The sequence below is a fragment of the Lissotriton helveticus genome, chromosome 7 (genome assembly GCF_964261635.1).
Source record: "Lissotriton helveticus chromosome 7, aLisHel1.1, whole genome shotgun sequence".
In the NCBI taxonomy this organism is placed as follows: Eukaryota; Metazoa; Chordata; class Amphibia; order Caudata; family Salamandridae; genus Lissotriton; species Lissotriton helveticus.
The window spans coordinates 1,896,130,324-1,896,152,373 of record NC_136068.1 but is presented as its reverse complement, the minus strand read 5'-3'; the positions used below and the strand labels follow the sequence as shown (position 1 = coordinate 1,896,152,373).

General features: G+C 42.2%; 1 long non-coding RNA gene across 2 annotated transcripts in view; it reads left to right on the top strand.

The window, feature by feature from the left end:
• Positions 1–6,414: 6,414 nt before the first annotated feature.
• LOC144767836 (uncharacterized) overlaps positions 6,415–22,050 on the top strand; it is a 75,434-nt gene continuing 59,798 nt past the window's right edge. For both annotated transcript variants that reach the window (XR_013598356.1, XR_013598357.1), the window contains exons 1-2: positions 6,415–6,567; positions 21,180–21,310. This is a non-coding gene — a long non-coding RNA (uncharacterized LOC144767836). The remainder of the gene's footprint in view (positions 6,568–21,179; positions 21,311–22,050) is intronic.

The window sequence follows — 22,050 nt, the reverse complement described above, 5'->3', positions numbered from 1 at the left end:
TACACAAGAGCTATTTGCAAAGCTTACTTTTTGAGTGTTCTTTTTTGTTGCTTCTGGATTTTCTGAGGTCCTGTGTTGTGTGTTCTCTGTTTTGAGGCTGTGTTTGAAATTGGATTTTTTTGTTGTTATCTTTCTTCTGAAAAAAATAATAGTAATTAAGAATTATATTTTGGTGTTTTTTATATTTTCAATTACCCTGCAATGTGAGAGAGTAGTGCTTTGTAAAGGTTGTGCAGTTTTAAGTTTGTCTTGCTTTTTTGGGAGATTATGCTTGGGTTTGACTGATTTTTTCTGTTGAGGTCTTAAAACTTTATTTATAAAAGCATATGTATAAATCTGTACCTGAGAAAGTTAGTTTTCTTCTGAGGGGCTGTTTTAAATTTGTAGTTGAAGGTTTTCAGTATTGAATGTTCTGATATATCAAAAGTCTGTAAAAAAATAAATTGCAATTTTACATATGTTTGCAAGGCAAACACAGGTCAGAATAAGAATAGTAAATTTGCCCCACAACCTCATCCAGCACTTTCCATGAGGCAAATGCAGGTCGGATTTGGAATAGTTATTTTGTCCCCACCACCATCCAGCACTTTTGCTGATGTAAAGACAGGTCGGAGTTGGAATAGTAACTTTGCTTCCATGACCGTCCAATACTTGCCCTGAGGCAAACACAGGTTGGAGTTGGAATAGTAAATTTGCAACCACCACCAACAGCCAGCATTTTCCCTGAGTCAAACACAGGTCAGAGTTGGAATAGTAAATTTCCCCCAGAACACCATCCATCACTTTCCCTGAGACAAACACAGGTCAGAGTAAGAATAGTAAATGTGTCCCTCAAAACCATACATCTCTTTTGAAGAGGCAAACACAGGTTGGAGTTGGATTAATAAATATGCCCTCAATGCCATCCAGCATTTTTCCTGATGTAAGTACAGGTCGGAGTTGGAACAGTAAATTTGCCCGCACCACCATCCAGCACTTTCCCTGAGGCAAACACAGGTCGATCTTTAATTTGTTCTTTTGCCCCGTCACCATCCAGCACTTTCCCAGAGGCAAACACAGGTTGGAGTTGCAATAGTAAATTTGCCTCACCCAACAGCCTACACTTTCCATGGGCCCAGCACAGCTTGGTTTTGGAATAGTACATTTTCCTCCCCCACCATCCAGCACTTTGCCTGAGGCAAACACAGGTCAGAGTGAGAATAGTAAATTCTTCCCCGAACATCCTACACTTTTTCTGAGGCATGCACAGATCGGAGTTGGAAAAGGTATTTTGCCTCATCCACCATCCACTACTTTCCCTGTGTCAAACACAGCTCGGAGTAGAAATAGTAAATTGCCCCGAAAACCATCCAGTAATTTCATTGAGGCAAATACAGGTCAGAGTTGGAATAGTAAATTTGTTTCCTCAACCATCCCACACTTTCCCTGAGGCAAACACAGCTCGGAGATTTAATAGTAAATTTGCCCCCACCACCATCTTACACTTTCTTAGAGGATTAGTAAATTTGTACCACAAAACTATCCTTTTTTTCAGTGCAAAGCACAACTGTTTTTTGGTTTAACATTTAACTAACAGCTGCATTTTTTTCAAATAGTAATGTTTATTTTGAATTTATATTTTATTTTTAAAAAGCTTAATAATATTTATTTCATATAAAAATAATACGTATTTTTACATACAGATTTTATGTATTTTTTTGCTGTCTTGTATCTGTTTATTAAATCTTGCAGCATTTGAAATTCAGCAAATACTGTAAACCATTTAAAAATTTTAATGGTTAGTATTTCTGAATTATGTTTTAATTTTGTATTTATGTAATACTTTAATGGTACACTTACTTGGGACTGTAGGTGGCGCTGTTTGTGTTATCCAAAGTTCAATAGTTTGGTGGCTTGAAAAACACGCGTGGTCTCCGTGGGAGTCAGTTTACCACTGTTTTTAAAATGGTGGACGGCTGCTTATATACGTTTTTTTGATGGTGAACGATAATTTAAAAGAAAATATGTTCTGTAAATTGTTTTTACGTGATTCAGAAGCTGTCAAAAACCAGAATTATTTTGATAGCTTTATAAATGTTCAGTTAAATGCAATGGCTCCGACCACGATCCGGCCGGTAAAAGTACGAGCTGGATGTTTGTTTTACGACCGACTCGTACAACTGTAGGAGCGTGCAAGTACGATGCGGGAAATGTGAAATTGCCGACTAAGATGTTTCAAGGGTAAAAAAACAATGGATTTAGGCCCAGATCCCTGTACTGGGGTGAATGTATGACATTGGTCTGCATTCTGTCCCTCAACTGTTGTTTTTACACCCCGAGTGGGATGGGTATGCTCAGACGTGAGTCCCATGCTCTCCACACCACTGGAGTCAAGCTATCCAGGCTGAAGACGGCTGATAGCCTGAAACCGGTCCTAGGATGCTTGATTCCAGCCCAGGAAAGACATGGCTTGGCAGTTCGGGCTGGACTGTTCCCATGAGGCACAGGGTCAAGGCTGATTTGCATATGGCCATGTCTGAACTGGGGTGGTGTGGAGTGCAAAAAAAACCAATGGATTTAGGCCCAGATCTCTGTACTGGGGTGAATGTATGACATTGTTCTGCATTCTGTCCATCAACTGTTGTTTTTTTAAGATGTTTCCGGGTCTGGATCTCTCGGTATGTGTTGGCCATAAGCGAATCGTGCCGTGCAATCGAGGCGATTTCTGACCGAGCCAGTACAATGCACGATTCGAACAGCCGGATCGAGATGGAGTTTCCAACTCATAAAAGCTCCTGGAAGCAGACTTTTAGGGTCCGCACCGGACACCACCTTCCCCTGTAGCCTTAAGAGTCGGTCACATGGGGGGACCCAAGGACCACCCTAAACGTGCATGTATGGTGAGGGTAGCACAGATGGGTACCCTCTACAGGGGGCACCCTTCTTTGCAACGTAACTTTTTCGTCAATGGGAGCCTATGTATGCGTCGTACAACAGGCTTCAATTGACTTCAATGGGGCTCGGAGCGACCCGTGTCCGTTAGAACGTGTTCACATCATACTAGGGCGTTCGGAGCCCAAGAGTGCGAGTCGGTCGGAAAGCACTATGGATCCGACTGGGATGGAGGGCTTTCCCAACAAGATTGGAATAGCCCCCCTATTGTTGCAATCTCAGCCATTTTGGCTAATTGCAGGTTAAGGAGCATTCATAAAAATAGTTGATGGACTTTTTGTTTTTGCATTGTTAAAAATGAGGGCTTAGTAATCTTGCTTTCACTTCATTGTTTTTTTTTCCAAAACTGAATTTTTCTTTTTTTATGTATTTCTTTTAACTTTTTTATTAATAAAGGGGTATTAATTCATATTGGGATATACTAAAATACACGAGTATTAATTTTAATACATGAGCATTTTTTATTCTACATCCGTGTATTAATAAACTTCCCCACCCAAAACCCCCATTTGCCTTGCATCCCGTCCCAGGGTTTAATGAAATTATTTTTTTAAAGTGTAGAAATAGCATGAGTAGTAATAGTATGCATTGTAGTCTTTTGCATTGTAATGGTACTTTTAGTGCATTTCCATGATTTAGCGATGTAATGGTATGCGTTGTAAAATCATACGATGTAATGGTAGCTGCGTTGTAAAATCCACATTGTAAAAGCTTGTGTTGTAACGGTTTGTGTTGTTCAAGACGAATGGAGTTGGAATGGAGAAGAAATCGACTTTGCTGCAGCAGATACATAAAAAATGGAATAAGGATTATCTTCCTTAGCCACTTGCCCAGTCATAATGCCACAAGCCTTGCCTTAAACCATAGAGGGTAAGTGCAGGTGATGTAGTTCGGCTGCTTATTGGAAGAATGAGTTGATAACTGATCATGCATGAGAACGCTTACCTAGAGCTGACAAATCCACCAGTTTTTTCTTTTTTTACAGTGGATGTTCTCAGTTTTTTAAGATCTGAAGAGACCACAGTCAATAAGAATTCAGGCAAATTGAAGTCAAATTGTTGACAATGTGATTGTTGAATAATCGCCCTCTAATTCACACCATATTAGGCTGTGAATGGCATCTGGTGAGGCAGATCAGAGCCTGTGGCATAAATGAAGAAGATAGCAGCCTCTTGGCCCAGTACTGTTTAATGATGTTGTACTTGAGTCTCACTTGCATCAGTGATGGTCTCCTTGGAAGGAAGAGGGTAACTTTGCAGATTCTGGTAATCAATTTGTCTACTATCCTGGCTTAATAGGTTAGTGCGACACGACTTTAGTGCTTTCATTAACTGGAGAAGGTGGTCAAGGCTTGGTCCCCGTAGCTTTATGGCAAAAGCTGAAAGAACACATATTAAACTGGAGCCTTTGTAGTTTATGGAGCATATGTGAGATGTGAATGAAACTTTACTGTCTAGAAGGATACCTAGATATTTATAAACCTTAATATGATGGAGACAGACACCATTAAACTGCCACCTGAAATGGCTGATTAATTTTGGGCTGAATGTCGCAGTCATGGTTTTTGTTTGGTTGTTTTCCAACAGTAAAAGCATGTAGGGTAGAAATTGCAGTTGAAGACCAATCTTTGTCTGACTGAGAAGCACAAGATCATCAGCATATAGCAATATAGCAAGTGTGTTGTGTGTGCCTCCTAGTTTGGGTGGGTGACTATTTGCTTCATCTAGGGGCTTTAACATATCAGCTATGCATAAAATGAAAAGCAAGGGAGCAAGAATGCAGCCTTGTTTCAACCCAGTATTTGTACGGGTCCTCCTTGAAATACAAGAGTCTTCATCTAATTTGATCTGTGCCCAAGTGTTGGTATACAACTGTTAAATTGCTCTCAACAAGGTGCGTGGCAGACTCCAGTCCTGCAGTTTGCGCCAAAGGGGGCCTCTTGATATGCTATCAAAAGTCACTTTGAAGTCCAGAAGCAGGTATAAAGCACCCTTTTATTTCTGATTGCTTTGTCACTCATGAGGGCCAGAGCCACCAGATTTTAAGTGGTGCTGCAGTTGTCTCTTAAGCCGCCGTTGATGGCTCCTCCACTAAGGTGGAGGAGCGTCACCCCACTTTTATTTTAGCAGTGCAAAAAATAAAAATAACAGGACACTATTATCATTTTCTTTTTCAATGCAGGAGTTGGGTTGGAGCTGGGATTTGTGATGCCAGAGCAGGAGAGGATGTACTCCTCTAAGTGCTCATGAAAGTTTGACTGGCCCTTTAGGTCTGGCCAAACCATCATGTGCACGTGGCATGTTCTCATTTGGGCTGTGTTGCACAGCCCTATGGAGAACATGCCCATGCTTTCAGGCAGTGCCTGAGCATCCAAACATGATGTTCACACAAATCAAGATGCTGCTGCTTCAGCGTTGTGATTGGCTAGGAGAGTTCAGAAGTCTGGGTGCTTCCAGCAGACTGAGGACAGAGCATAGGCATGCGGTAGCGCGCCAGAGAAGTTAATTAAATATTTTTTATTTATGTTTAATCCATCCGCCCCTTTCCTCCACCCTCATTCCATGGCAGCCACCACTGTTAGCTGCATTGGTTTCTTGGAATGATCTGGCGTTCCTCTGCCCATGCTCAAAAATTATCAAGTAACAAACCTGGCACAGAGTTTGGCATCATTGCAGATTAGGGCAATGACTCGGCACTGGAGGGGGTCAAATGTTGTGCCTCCTTTAAAAATTGGTTGAATGAGGGACCATCTCTAGGAATGTTGAATGGTGTTAGTTGCCAGACAGTGTTTGAGCTGGGGCGTTAATGCCTTAGTCCAGAATACTGGGTCTGATGTAATTCTGATGTAAAGAAAGCAGAAGGAAGCCCGTTGTTGCCTGGGGTCACCACAGCCTTGACAGCTGTAATTTGCAGCGTTTCTCTGCTTAGCTGAATGTATCGAGGATAGTTGAAAAGCCGGCTTTGGGAGTGTCCATTGCAGGTGTTCTTATATCCTTTGATAAACTGCAGGAGGTAGATAAGCATGCATTGAAAAGTGAGTCGACAGAAAAGAGACCCACATGCATTCAGTGATGTTCGCATTAGGTTATGTTATGTTAATACATTTATAAAGCGCACAAATACCCTGGGGTGTCTTGGCGCTGATTTAGCATAACAAACATTGAGCTGAGTAAAAGACTAGATGTTAAAGAGCCCTGTTTTAGGAATTTTCCTAAAAATCAGCAGGGTGGGAGCCGCTCTGATGTTTATAGGCAGTATGTTCCAGAGTTTAGAGGCTTCTGAGGCAAAGTAACCGCCCCCCCGAACCCCCTCCACATTTGAAACTATTGAAGCTGGGTAGGATGAACATCATGGACCTTTTAGATCGTAAATCCATGCTGGGTACATACCATGCTAGGGATTGTTTGAGATGGGCAGGGCCTGAGACATGAAGAGTTTTATAGCTAAGGCAAAGTGCCTTGAATTTCCATTTGATTACTCACTGGAAGCCAGTGGAGTCCCTTGATGGCTGAGGAAACTGACTGGAATTTTGGAAGATCAAGAAGAAGTCTGGCAGCCGCCTTCTGAAAACTCTGCAGTTTTTTCAAGTATTGCTTTTGGAGATTTAAGTATAGTCCATTGCATTAATCCAATTTGGTGAGGATTAACAATGTAAAGACCATTTTCCCTGAGTTAGAGATAATGAAAGGGAGGATTTTCCTGATGATTCTAAGGGTGTTGAAGCTTGAAGAAAACACTGAGTTAATGTTTGCTGAAATGTAAGTTATTATCTATTAGGACTCCTAAAGATTTCACGTTCTGAGCTTGTGAAGGGAGTGCTCGACAATCAGAGGGCCAGTAATTAGGGCTCCAGAATTGTGATATGTTTCCAAAAAGAATGACCTCAGTTTTGTCAGAGTTTAAATTTAAGGCATTGTGTACCCTGTAGTGACCCTCTTACTTCCTAGTGTAGCTTGATTGCTCTGAGACCAGAATCCCTTTGTGTTCTTTACCTTACTTGCAACAGCTGGGTCCAAAAGTCCTTGTTTGTTTCTTATTTTTAGCACTCCAGATTGCTTTCCTGAAGAGGATCTTGATTTATTTAGACTGAGTTTGAAAGCTAATACAGAAGGCTGCTTAACACAAATTCACATTTTTGCAGTTGACTTTGCTTTTTAAGGCATTCAGAGAGTGTGTAGTTTGAATTTAGAAAAGAAGGATCATGTGGCTTGGTGCATGGCAGAAAATTGACTTAAGGTTCCAGAAGGATTTGATCAATGAAGAGCCTCCACTGGGAGAACTACATTGACTGTGTATGCGATAAAATGGGCTCTTATCAATGGCATAGCTTCCAGGCTGATTTCATTGTCCCATTTCAGCCGTTTTAGATTTTCAGTCTCAGTTCTAGAGCTAGTAGAAAGTACAGCCTCCATTTTCAGTGAACAGATCCTTGAGAGAAATCGTCGATATATTTGAAAAGTCCCACAGTGCAGCCCTTGTCCAGCCGGGAGGGATGTTGCCACTGAGGCACCCATTAAGGAGCCTAAGACTTAGGGAATCACATTCTGTTAAGAAAAAACTCTGCTAATTTATTTCGATGATTAACGATTCGAGCTGGGAGTCGTACTCGATGTCCAGCCTATTAACCTCATGGTCTGAATCTCACCCAAATAGATTAGCATTTAAGTTGCTGGATAGCATGATGATACTAAGTTTCACCTTTTACTGGACTTGGTAGGATTTATGTATGGCATTGATAATCAAAAGCGAGTAATTTTCGATGCATGAAGTATGCTAAAATTAATGACTTGGGCCAAAGGTACTTTCAGAACAATCTCTTTTGCTGAGTGTTGCAGTGATGTAGAAATGTAAACTGTTAAGCAACCCATTGGTTGAAAATATCTATTAACTTTGATAACTGCTTTCTGGAACTCAACATAGCCTGTTAGAGGGGCTTTTGGTTGAGCTTAAGTTTCTTGTAGAATAAGGATAGCAAAGTCCCTCAAAAAAGTTGGGGATTTGTCATGGTCCCCGTGGTCAGCAGGACATTGCAGGAGGTGCCTACAGGCTGAAAGGAGGTAGCTCATCCACTCTAAGGGAGATGCTGACCACGTAGCGAAGCGCTGTCAGGCCTCCAAGGCTTTTGGAGGATGCACAGCTGCAGGATGAGTCGGTCTTTGCAATTGTCATGGTAGTAGGGGGCAGGTAAGGGTTTTCACAACATCCAGGGCTAGTCCACAGTTCTTGCATTCTTTTGCTCTTCGTTGGCCTTCTTCTTTGGTCAGATTAATTTAATCTCCTGCTATCGGAGAGCCAATTTAATACTGTACTAAGAGGCGTAAAGGAGAGTGAAGGGTAGATGGTGGGATGCTCCTTTCGTGGGGCACATCAGGCAGCTCACCTTAGGTGTGGTACTAGCCAGGATGTGCAACGTTTGCTAGCAAACACAATGGGTTTCAGAAAAGCCATTATGTAGTTGGGTAACTTGTCATGATAGGTGCCCAGTAAATGCCCTTAAGATGGCTTCCCTGTTCACTTGCAAAGTCTAAGAATCGACATAGATATCACAGGGGCATATCTGCTCAGGCAGAAATGACCTCACATGTAATGTAATGCATCCTGCCTTAGGGCGTTATGGCTTGCTTTAAGGGTGACTGACATATATTACATTGTGTGTCTGTGGGCATGACTCACACGGTATGTGTCATGTTGTGTTTTCAAGTGGGCTTGCAGCCTTTGACGCGTTCTGCAATGGGAGTCTGCATGTGTTTGTGTGTGGATCCCTGAGGGTGGCACAATACATGCTGCTACCCTTACGGACCCTCTTCTGTATCCATGCCCTAGGTTCCAGGGGTACCACTTCTCTGTCTTGCAGGGGTGCTGAAGTCCTTGCCAATTGATGCTCAATTGAATGTTTACCTTGTTTCAGGAAAAGAGCGTTGGCACTGGGGACCTGTTTAGTATCATAACCAGGCAAAAAGTGGAGATGACCATGTCAAAAATGGGAACTTTCCTACAAGTATGCCTTACCTCCCCATACCATTGCCACCCAGTGACAACCAGGCAGAGTTGCCATTGTGGGGAGTCTCCTGTAATGTTTAGGAGCGTCCTTCACATAACACAGCAGTGCCATAATCGGAGTAACTGTTGCAGCTGAACCTACGATGAGATCCAAGGCCTGTAGTACCTTAGACCACAATTCAGTTATTGCTTGGTAGTCCCATAGTAAGTGAAATAAATCCATCGGTATGTCTGAGCATCGCGGAAGCTGGGATTGTTTGAGAGGTCATGTTTGACCATGCTATCAGTGGAGTGGTATGCCGTGTGAAGGTATTTGTAATGTAGTAATCTAAGGGGGCTATTTATGTAAATTTCACGCAGTACAGTGCAGCAAGACAGACTGCTTCACTACACTGCGTGCCATGGAAAGGGCAGGAAAGTTCTATATTTAAGGCAATACAGCACATTCCTGCCTTATCCCCTGCACTGGCACTCTTTTGACATCCTAGTGCCAATGCGGGCACTCTTGCTCTCTTGCACTCTTGCTCTATGGTGCAACGGTGCCTGCATTGCATGCAAGATTGTTTTTGTGCTGGAAGGGAAATCGTCCTGCACAGAAATAATCCTGAGAGGCATATTCCTTTTTCAATGTGTGCTGCAGAATGTATCACATGTAGAAACAAAAAGTAACCAGGAGAATTAAAGATATTTTTCCTCATTACAGCTCACCTGAGAAGGCATATCTTTTAGCACATTCCCAGGTCTACCAGTCCCCGTAAATATGGGAATTCATCAAAAACCATGGAAGTTGTGAGGGAACACCCACGTCCATGGAACGCCTTCCCTGGGTAGAGTAAGGCAACGCAGCAATTTGAGCTGTGTTGTCTTACTCAAGATTTGTAGAGCCACTCAAAGACACTGAAAGTGGCCTTACGCAGCATCATAAATCACATGTAAGCTTTGCAGTGCTCTTGCACCACGTTGCATGGTGCAGGAGTGGTGCCAGCCGGCTCATAAACAGGCCCCTTTGGGGAATATCTCTTTGGTCTGTGTGTACCAAAAAGCCCAATGATTGTCTGTGCATTCCATGCCTAGATCAGATGGTCACTGCAGTCAGGCCTTCCACTCTGGCTCGGAGGTGGGATCCAGGACCATGTTATACATGTAGGCAATCAGGTTTGTTGGGGATGGGGTCTGTAGTAGGAATGATAACAATTACCAGTACCGGGGAGGAGGAGTTGAGGATACTATGGCATTGGGTAGCGTAATGTATGTTTCAGATTGTGGTAACCTAGCCCATCGATCAGTGATGCCAATGGCCAATTACTCCAGCCAGTCCAGCAACAATATCCTCATTAAAGATTGGAGGAAAGTTGACCCATTTCCTAAAAAATTGGCATCTCATCACCACAAATCGATGGGTACTCCAGTTAATAAGATTCGGCCATTCCCTGGAATTCACCACCATCCCACCTGCAACACCTCCCCGCAAACTTCCGTACCAACATCTACGACTACTGCTCCGAGAAATATCTGCGATGTTGACGAAAGGAGCGATTCCTCAAAAGTCATGATTGTATTATTTGGGAACAGATCAGCTAGTAACCAGAGCCCCCTGTGGCGCAACAGAGGGATTAGACCTGTGTCTGGGCCAGTATAAGTGTACAGATAATGTGTAATATCTGTATAGACTGTATACCTGTCCCAACTACCTGCTATGACTGCAAGATGCCCAGGGCCCACCCTGCACATTCTACTGTATTAATCTACCTTTCAGGGTATCTTGGCCTCCCAGCCAACAGAGACTGCAAGAGGGCAAGGTCTGCCAGGCCTCATTTGTAGTCAACATGTGGAGCATTGAGAATGTTTTGTATCCATGCATGTACAAAGTAGGCCTGTGAACCAAATAATAAAGTTCAAACTTTTGAGCACCAAAGCCTCCCACCATACAGTTTCTCTAGTTTTGAACAGCAGATGAGTCATTGCTTCCAGGTCCATGCAAGTGTGATCATAAGGGAGTGCAATTGGGGGGAAAAATCCTGCAACGGGATGGGAATATTTAGGAATTTCAGCAGTGCATCCATTTTCATAAGGGCAATTCTACCAACTGCCAATAAGGGGAGCCTAATCCATTTCTGTACTAAATTCCTAATCCCGGATATTCATACTCCATAGTTTGCCTACATTATTGTATCTGTTTCTCTGGGAAACATTATACCCAAATATCACACCGGGTCCGTCGTCCAGAGCAACAGGTATTCAAGCCCTGGCTACACCATGGCAGCCATGAGGAGCATCAGAATAGATCTACTCCAATTGATTTGCTTACCCGACCACAGACCATAGGCAATAATGACCCTAATTATCAAGTGAAGGCTGGAGTCTGGCCTTTTCACTAACAATAAAATGTCATCGGCATACATCAATAAGAAGACGTTCCTCTGCCCAAACCTAATTCCCCAATGGTGGGGTCTGTCTCTACGTAGGCAAGCCAGAGGCTCCATCACTATGGCAAAGAATAGTAGGGAAAGTGGGCAGCCCTGTCGCATGCCTCATCAAATGGCCAATGGCACTATGTACAAATTGTTACCCTGTATTGAACTTAGGTATTTTGCTGTCTAAATTTATTAGTGACCAGGGGCTATGTGAGTTACAGCTATTTGCAGGCTCGCCAGTCTTCAGAAGAGTGCCTACCTCCACCTCAGCCATTGTGGTTGGGACGCTGTCCTACAGAAGTCCTCCTCATATACTTCCAGGAGTATCAGGGTTGATTCTGCAGTTGGCGTGTGGCTTGATGCCCATAAAAAATGGCGTCACACATGTAGCTCTTGTCGGGGTTACGCGGACTTCCGACAGCCGTTTCCTTACTGCGGACCTCCTGAAGAGCCAGCATTGCTTCTCAGAGATGTAGAGAGCAGCGCACACCTTTCGTAGGTGAGCGGTACCTCTGCAACGTCAGTATTAAAGCTTTTTACCGACCGCGCTCTCTCAGAAGCGGCCACCATTTTAGTTTGCGTTGCTTCCTCCCGCTGCAGCTGAGTGCCGAAAGACGGAATTTTGAATAGTTTTCTCTCACGTGGTGCATACCATAACATCCAAACTATGCAGACAGCATTTTGGGCTAATTCAGCTTATACATTTCTTGGCACGTTTCTGGTCTCATTTTGCTTTTCTGATATAACATACTAAGCAGCATTTAGAAACATAAAGCACCATACTTTCTATTCTACTCTTAATGGCACCTTTGAAAACCTTTTAGCTTCACTGTCATATGGGGAGACTGAAGAGAGCTGATTCTTTTGCCCTCCCTTTAAAGCAACAACTTATTAAAAATTCTACAATTTTCACAAAATCTGCAGCCTTGGAAGCTTATTTAGCCTCTTCATCCATGAATGGTGCCTCTACAGACACAACTTCCTGGTCAATGACCAAGCAACAGTTAAAACAAGATCTACCTTCTCCTACAAGATCACCTCCTCTAGTTTCTCTGGACTTACTGCTAGAAGAAATTTGCGATTTGCGCTCGTTTCATGGTGGAAACAAAATATAAGCTGCAGTTCCTTACAGAAACGTGGTCTTAAATGCATGAATGTTTGCTGGCAGTAGAGTGCAACATCTCTTCTTATGGCGCAAATGAAAATAAAGTTAACTCTCTTCAAAGTCAAGTTTTGCTTCTATAATGCAAGTTGAAGAGTTGGAAAAGAGAAATAGAAGAAATAACATGAGAATTTTTTGCCTGCCGAAAAATTTGGAGAGGTCTGATCCTCTCACTTTCTGTAAGAATGTGCTCCCTGAGCTGTTAAAACTTCCTAAAGGCACCACTTTAAATATTCAACGGGGTCATCGACTGGGCATATGCCAGTTGCTGGTTCTTCTTCAAGACATCCAAGAGGTGTAATTGCGATTCTCCTATTAACATGACCAGAGAATCTGGATTCCATTGAAGACATGGAGGCTAACATTATACATTATCTTTTAATGCATTTACAAGCAGCCTCACTACATCATAAATAAAACAGTTATAGAATAGAATGAATAGATGGTATGAATGGCAGGAGCGCCAAACAGACTGCCTCTTTTAAATGTGGAGAAATAACAAAAGTTCTAAAAGGTTCAGTTTAAACTTGTTCTTGAGAGTGAAGAATCCAAGAATCCAGAAGGGAGTAACGAGGAAAGGCAAGGAGGAATCAAGGATGACGAGAAGAATCCATTGAGACGAATAGTCTGAAAGGAAGGAGGAACATGTTAAAGATTTGAAGTTGCAGAGCATCAAATTGATTAAAATAGAATGGCATCATAGAATAAAACACCAATCAAAATAATTCATTCAATAATAAACTATGCAAAGAATAGGGAGGGACGGGTAGGATAATGTTAACCTCCGCGTCTTTAATGAAATCCAGATTCTCTGGTCATGTTAATAGGAGAATCGCAATTTCATTCCAAGACCGGAGGCTACATTATGCATGTTGGTAGCCTTGTAGGACAACATCAGACATGTGCTCGATTGGTTTGCAGTAATGTCGAGCAAATGTGTATGCGTTGGACCAGTCCGCTGCTTTGAGGATATCATCCAACTTACCACCCGGCCAGAAGGACTTACTGGCCACAGCACCTCTAACAGAGTGGGCTTAGAATTTAGATAAGTCATCGCCAGCTAGGCTCATTGCGGACTTCACCCATCTGGCTATGGAGTTAGAGCTAATGGGTTTGAATGGTTTAACAAATGAAATAAGCAGTTGATTAGCAGCCTGAGGGCGAAGGTCCCTTATTATATTGTCATATTCTTTCATACAGCCCTTCTTTCATACAGTCCACAACACAGAGTTTCTTGCAAAGCTCAAAGCGAGGATAATAAATGGAGTCTGACATAGTTTTCGTTCTTCTCAGCATTTCAAATTTAATGCCATACATATCATATGATCTATTAGAGATATCAAGACATTTGATATCAGAAACTCTACGGCATGAAATTAAACACAAGAGAGTTGCAAGTTTAAAGGAAAGGCATTCTATTGAGTAGAGAGTTATCAGGCCAGGATGAAAAAAGGTCTAAAATAGCCTTAACGTCCCACATGGATTAATATTTAGGTCTAGGTGGTCTCTTCAGTCTGATACTTTTCAAAAATCTACAAACTATAACGTCTTTACAAATCGTCTTACGCCTGATAAGGGAGTGGCCAGTGGAAATCGCTGACCTGTAGCAACTAATAGATCCTTGTCAAATTGTTCAACAAGAAAGTTAACTGTGTGCAACAGGAGCCTCTACGGAATCCAAGTTCCTCACCAGGCACCAACGAAACCATTTCCTCCAAATGTTATTGTACCTATAGTGTGTTCCTGGGGCCCAAGACTCTCAGGGGAGAGTTGCAGCTGATGACGAAAGGCCAGACCGTTTGTTGGATTTCCTGACACTTTCCAGGCAAGAAGGTTCAAATTCCCTGAAAGAATTAGATGATGATCTTCTCCGTCTGCGTTTGTAACCAGACCCTTGACCACAGGAATTAAGAAAGGAATGTTGCAAGCTAACTCTAGAGTGGTTGGGAACTAGGCCTGAGAAGGCCAAAAGGGGGTTATCAGGACTAAGGAACATTGGTCTTGTCTGACCTTCTGTAGAACTCTCTGAATCATGGCGAAGGGGGGAAACGCGTAACCCCGAAGGTCTGACCAGAGCTGGAGAAAGGCGTTCACTGCAAGAGCGTCCGGATCCGCCATCCAGTTGAACTCTTTCTCTAATTGGAAAGTTAATCTGCTCGCAAAAAGGTCCACATCCAGTGGGCCCAAAATTTGATTTAGAGCGTTGAAGACATTCACGTCAAGTTTCTAATCGTTGAAGTCTAAGAGGAATCTCGAGTTCCAATCTGCGGAAATATTTGACTTTCCCGGGAGATACTCCGCCTTTAGGACAATCTTGTGCTCTAGGCAAAACATTCAGAGCCTTTTGGCTAAGTTGGAAAGGTCTGCTGATCTGGTCATGCCTAGGCGGTTGATATAAGATACTGCAGAGATGTTGTCCATCTTTAGGATAACAGATCTCCCTTGAAGCGAGTGTCTGAAGCTCATTAGAGGGTATAAGCCTGCCGTAAGTTCTAAATAGTTTATGTGATGGGAGATCTCAGCAAGAGACCATACACCACCGGTGTTTTGGTTGAGGAGGCGAGCACCCCTCCATGAAGGCTCGCATCTGATTCCAGGACAAACTCCGGAGTCGAGCCAGCGATTCGTTTGCCATTCCAAGCATCCAAGTTCTCCAGCCACCAAGACAGCTCCTACCTGGCTTCCTGATCTAAGGTTACAAGATCTATGTACCACAGTCCAGATCTGAGAGCTTTCCCTTTTAAACTCTGAAGAGCTCGGGAGTTGAGAGGCCCCCGGAAGATGGCTTGAATGGAGGATGAGAGGAGGCCTAAAAGTCTGGCTAACTCTCTTAGGGATAGAGAATCTTGTTTTAGAACAAACCTGATCTCTTTCCGAATTTTGCCAATTTTCTTTGGGGGAAGTAAGAGAAGACATTTTGAGGTGTCTACTGTAAAGCCGAGGAACTCCAGGGATCTGGAGGGGATTAGGATTCATTTTTGCTGGTTTACAATAAAGTCTAGATTCTCTATGAGGTCCATTGCAATCCTCAAGTCTTTCAGGATCTGCAAATGGTGTTGGGACTTAATGAGAATGCCGTCCAAATAAATAATTAAGCGAATACCTCTGTCACTGAAAAGGGAGGCGATAGTTCTCATAATCTTGGTGAAACACCAGGGGGCATAAAAAATCCCAAAAGGTAGGGCATGAAATTGAAAAAGACGCCTGTTCCAAGTGAACTGAAGGAAGGGATGGTGTTCCTTGGCCATTGGGATGGTAAAGTAGGCGTCTTTTCAAACTAGTTTCACCAACCAGTCTCCTTCTAGAAGTAGTTCTCTCAGGAGGTGGATGTCCTCAATTTTGAAATGCCTGTAGACCAGATACTTGTTTAATTCACGTGTATTTATGACTGGTCTCCAATCTTTCTTCTTTTTGAACAAGAAAGAGTGTGCTTAGAAACCTCTTTAAACTCCAAGGAACCTCTAAGATTGCGCCCTTTTGAAGCTTGTAGGCAATCTCTCCTTCTACCATTTTTTGGTGATCTTCTGAAAGAGCTAGTACTCTCGGGAGAGATGTTTGTGTAGGGGTATTGATAAAGTCTATCCTGAAACCTCGAACAGTCTCCAAAACCCAGGGGTCTTGAGATAGAGTTTCCCGTATGTGGTAAAAGAACTGTAGCCTGCCCCTTACCTTTGGAGGGAAAGAAGAAGGAGGAAGCGGTGTACTTACTTTGAATATTGTTATTGTTGGGTATGCCGCGGGATCTTGATCCTCTATTCCGCAAGCCACTCCCTCTTGGTGCGTAGAAGTGAGGGTTGAATGGGAAGAAGCCTCTTCCAGACCTTCTGAATCTTGAAAATGGACTTTGGTTGCCCCGGCCGGAAGAAAGGCCCCTTCTTCCGGCTCGTTCAAAAAGGTTGGAATTAAAAACACGTCTCACATTAGCTTGGGCTTTATCGAGGGCGGTGAAGGTGGAGACAATTTTACCGATAGACTTGATTATATCTTCACCAAAAAGAGACCCTTAGGGTTTAGGGAAGGTTCTTTTTCGGCCATGTTGCCCAATTTGGGGTTAATATTAGTGAGAAGGGCTCTCCTTATCTCAATATTAAGGCTAGAGTTAGCATTGCCAAGGATAACCTTTGGCTCCCGCCTCTGATAAGGTCAATGTTAAGGGGAGTGTCATTAATGCGACATTCTTCTGCCAAATCTAAGATTCTGGTCAGGGGCCCCAGGATGTTGAGAAGGCAATCCTGGCAGCCATTGAGAGACCTCTCCAAACCTTTTCTGGGGTGCCTACACAGTTTGATCAAGGTTGAGGGTCTGGCAGACTTTGTCTTGTATTGCAGGTCTAGGGCACTCGGATCTAAGGGTACTACGAGTCTCTCTTTCCAGAGTGTTTCTGAGCCATCTCCTAATGAATTTCGCCACATGCTCTTGGGGGAACCAATTAGAGCTTCTGGGGTAGGAGATGTTAAGGGGTGAAAACATTTCCTCGCCCAAAGCGTTGAGAAAGACAGCTTGGAAGAGGACGGTGATTCATCATTAGGTTGGTTAACAAAATCAAGGTCCTCATCAACGACATATTCATCAGAAGGATTAGGGAAGTTGTCCTCGTCCTCAGAATCAGTGTCTGGATTATTATGAGCACTTCGATAATTTGTGCTGCTAGGGACAACCATGTTAGTTGTGCCACGAGGGACACCTGTAGTATTTGAGGTGCGAGGACCTCCCACAATGTTTGAGGTGCTAAGACCTCCCAAATCAGTTGAAGTGCTAGGACCTCCCATAGTCCTCTCTGAGTAAGGCTCAATGTTTTTAGATTTTTTAGCTCTTTTCCCTTTATTCATATGTGAAACATTATGATTAGTAGGTTCTTCATGGAGGTCGCCTGATCAAGGGGAAGGTTTTTTTTTGAGGACATAACCTCTTTAAGCGTTTCTAACATGCAAGACGTCCTTTCTTTTTGAATTAAGCTTTTAAAAGATGTATTATTGATATTGGGGAGCTTTGTGCATCATCAGCAGAGTCAAAATCTGACATTAGGGTGGTGAAATATTGATAATTAGAGCTAGAATGCTGACAAGTTTTTTTTTAAAGAAATTGCGTCGAAGGAAGCACAAAGTGTTTCTTTTGATCGGCAACAGCAACTGTCAGAAGTGTTTGAGCTGTGTGAGATCAGAGGAAAAGCCCTTGGGAACGGGAGCACGTAGCGCCCCTGTGGCCAAGGAACACTCCTCAGATGGACAGCTGTGAAGCTTGTAGCTGCCCGATGTTCTGAGTGATTCACAAGGGAACATCGGAATATTTATTTAAAGTAATCTTGGCTTAAACATTGGGTTGTTAGGGGAAAAGGGATCCCGAAAATGGAGGCGAGTGACCTCCGTTTGCATCAGGGGAGATGTCCAAGTGCGGGCCCACCCGAGATCAAATGCTGAAAGGAAAACTCCGGTGAGTGGAGGGGGACGGGAAGGGCTGATGACCAAAAATTGGAAACCAGAGGGAGGAAAGGAGAGGGAGAGAGGGAGGGGGAAGCCCTTACAAAGGACAACGTGAGCAAAGCTATGAAACTAGCAGGACATCTCAAATAAGAAAGTTTAACCAGATAAAACAATACATGATGAAAATAACAATGAATACAAGAGAAAAATCATAAGGAACTTATCTGCTTGAGAGCCCCATTTAAAAGAGGCAGTCTGTTTGGTGCTCATGCCATTCATACCATCTGTTCATTCCATTCTAGAACTGTTTTATTTATGATTAGGCTGTCCTGTTTTCAGTTTCTATTTTTGGTAAATTCTGGTGGGGATTTTTCAGTGTTTTCAATATCTTAAAAAACAGTTGTTATCAGTGGTTACACATTTTCACGCCACTAAAAACAACAGAAAAAGTGTTTTTCTGGTGTTTATGGAACGTTTTGATTTTATCATTGCTTGCTTTCTGCACTGAAAGAACATGGGCCCACATGCATCAAGCATTTTTGGAGTCGCAAACGGTGCGATTCCTTAAAATCGGCCGTTTGCTATTCCAAAAGTGCTTTTTGGGATGCATGAAGCAATTTTAGAATTCGTAACTTTTTTGCGAGTTCTAACATTGCGATTGCTTTTAAGAAGTCGCAAATGTGCGATTTCTTTAAAGCAATGCATCATTACTTTTAAAAGTGCGAAATTGCAATTAGGGTGTCAAATTTACCGAGTAGTTGAACCACTCGGTAAATGTGGAAAAAGTGTTTAAAATGCTGAAAATGCTTTTTTTTCAACATTCATGTTACGGACACACATGTCCTTAGGACATGTGTGTGTGAAACATGATGCGAAAAATACATTTCAGGGGTGCCTGGGGGGGTCCTTTGGACCCCCCCCTGCACCCATGAAATTTTCAAAGTGCCACTCGCAATTTGCTAATGCTTCCCATTGACTCCTATGGGCCCTTTGGCCCATAGGAATCAATGGGAATTGCGAAAATTAACTTAAGAATTCGGTATTTATTTGGGATTAGGTAAAAATTGAGATTTTTACCGAATCACAAATGAATACCGAAAAAAATGATGCATAGCATTTTGCAATTCTTAATTTGCGATTCATTATTTTTCGCAAATTAAGAAGTGCAAAATGTCTCAATGATGCATGTGCCCCTAAGTATATAGACAGTGTATGTATAGTGTATATGAGGTCCAAAGAGATTTTTGCAAATTAATCTTATTGTAGTACACCATACAATACTTCTTCAGTGAGTCTTTGGTCATGTGCGCTCGCGCTTTCCTTTCCATGTAAACTTCTGTAAAAAGGCCCTCTCAGCATTCATAGCCCCTTGGGCTGAGAACCGTCAGCTAAGGGGCACAGTTGGGATGACTCTTTCTTTGATGTCACATAAAGCACGAAATGATAAATATTTGCGTCTTAGTTCCTGGGCATAAGAAAACAGTGCACCAGAATGGACTAAAACGTCAATAGCATCCCTCATTAACTCTGAAAATTGTAAAGATGCTTTCAGCATACCATCTAACAAGTGGCAAGAATCTCCTACATGGAATCACTTCAGCTCGGGTATCTATTTTGACAGGTCATCACAATTTTTTTATATACGTAGCTGAATCACTACAAATACAAACAATATCACTCCAATCTTTGTTGAACTTGGAAAGAACATTTTTTGCAGAGCATAACAAGTTAATTTCGATTTATACAGCGCCAAATCACCGACAGGTCTCTTAGCGCTTGCTTTGGGAACCCGTCCTGGCTTTCCCTGCGAGATTACCCCTACTGGGCATCCCCAAGGTGAAGACCAGGCATCCCGCCGCGGCGGGGGCCATAGTGGAGATTAAGCAAGCTATTGCCCAGAGCTGCAGAGTGTGAACCCATGATTCGAATAGGCACCGAGGCGAGAATTATCGAGTCCGTGGACATTTTGGGCTCAAGACCCTGCCGCGTCGGGAATTGAACCCTGGTCCCGGGTCTGACCTCTGCATCAGGGTCTGCCTCCTCTAACCAGTGAGCCACACTTCTCCAGTTTTCGAAAAGTCTGGTGTCACGTTTTCACCACTATCCCAGATGCTTGGTGATATATATATATACTTGTCACTATACCTTGCATTTAATGTTTAAAGCCTGAGGTGTTGGCAATTCACCTGCTATTAATACTGACCCACTAGAAACTATGGTCTGATGTATTAAGGGTTTGTACCGATTCTCTATGGGCAAATTTGATGACACATATTAGGAAAGATTTTTATGAAACTAGCCATTTTACCTACCAGTGAAAAAATATAAAGCAGACAAAATATCAAATGTGAGTTTGATATGTCCTGATTCTCTACAGTTTATAAAATAATTAAACTAAACCTAAAACGTGAAACTAAACCCTGCATCTTTAGACCAAAGGCCATAAAACTGAAAAAAGTAACAGGAAGAAGAAACAATATTTTAGTGGCATCCCTAAAGAACAAAACTCAAGCAGAATAATGTTAGCCACTCTTTCTTACTGCTAGCTTGTATAACAAAGTTACATTTTATTGACCCCTTCAGTAAGAACAAAATGACTTATTTTACTTTCTTTTTCCTTTCTTTGAATGGCATTTAGTTTGTGGTTTTGTAGGTGTTTTTTCAGTGTTTATATGTTTTCACCGGTGAGGGCTATTTTTCTTTCAGTGGGGTTTTATCAGTTATTATAGGTTTAAACCTAAAACCCCACAGCCTATTTATGATGTAGTGCGGCTGCTTGTGACTGCATTAAAAGATGATGCATCATGCAGCCTCCGGTCTTGTAATGAAATCCTGTATTTTCGGGAGTACACAGACCACCTCAAAGTCCTTTCAGCGTCAAAGTCAATAAATTGTATCTCCTGGTCAGGTCACGCTTTGTTTTTCTCCCAGGACTACGCCAATAGTCGAGCTGATAGCCACAAAGAACTCCTGAATATGGGACCAGATCTTCGCTCTCTGGGTACTTGCTATGGTCTTTTCCACCCTTGCCTCTTCAAGGTTACCTACAGAAACAGCTCAACCATCTATGAAGATCCCATCAAATTGAGAGATTTTATAAATTCTTGAAGATCTTTAGCATTCCACTTGAGTTAATTCTTTCAATATTATGGATTTTGTTGTTATGCATCCGTTTAATTTCCTTGTGCTTTACGCTCGATATTGTTGTTAATGTGTAAAATTGGATATGTTTTCTTTGTTTTTCCCTTTTAGATACCCTACTCTATGTGCTTGTCACTGTTTCACATCACGTTGACTGCGGTCGTCCGGGTTTTCCATCTGCAGAGTCTGGATGCCACACTTCCATTTGGTTTCTCTCCCCCAACTTTTTGGGAATTTTTTAGGTATGTGTATTCCTTTGGGTGTCTTTAGTCTTGTTTTTAATCCTTTTCCTTTTCTTCCTTTTGAACTTTCTTTCTCTTTTCTGCTCTGCCCCTACTATACTCCTTCTATCAGCATTTTCTCTGTTTTTTCTATCTTCACTATGATTATATTTTTTGTCAAGCAACTTTTGTGACATTATTATGGTTTGCATTGTACTATTCCTATTACATGATTAAGGTGATTTATTTCCCCTTCACATTGAAATTTCTATTCATTGAAAATTACTTCATGGGATATACAAGGCTTAAATGCTTCCATTAGAAGACAGTGTGTTCTAACGCATTTATCTATGCTAGAATCTGACATAGCTCTAATACAAAAGACACACCTCAAGGGAAATTAATCTTTAAAATTAAAAAGAGATTGGGTGGGTTTGGTTTTCTTTACTCCAGGAGACAGTAAGAGATATGGAGTTGGTACTTTATGCCGTAATCTCTTTAGGCCACATGTATCAATATTGGATTTTATGATCCTATAATAGCGGATTTTACCGATTTGCTATTATGGAATCGCAAAATGCAATGTATGTAGGTTTCGTAATAATAATTGCGATTCCTACATATTCTTTATTTGCGACTCACACATTGCAAGTCACAAATAAGGAATGGCTTCCCATTCATTCCTATGGGACTAGAGAGGCCCATAGGAATGAATGGGAATAGCATTCACAATTTGCGAGTACCCAATAGGTATTCGCAAA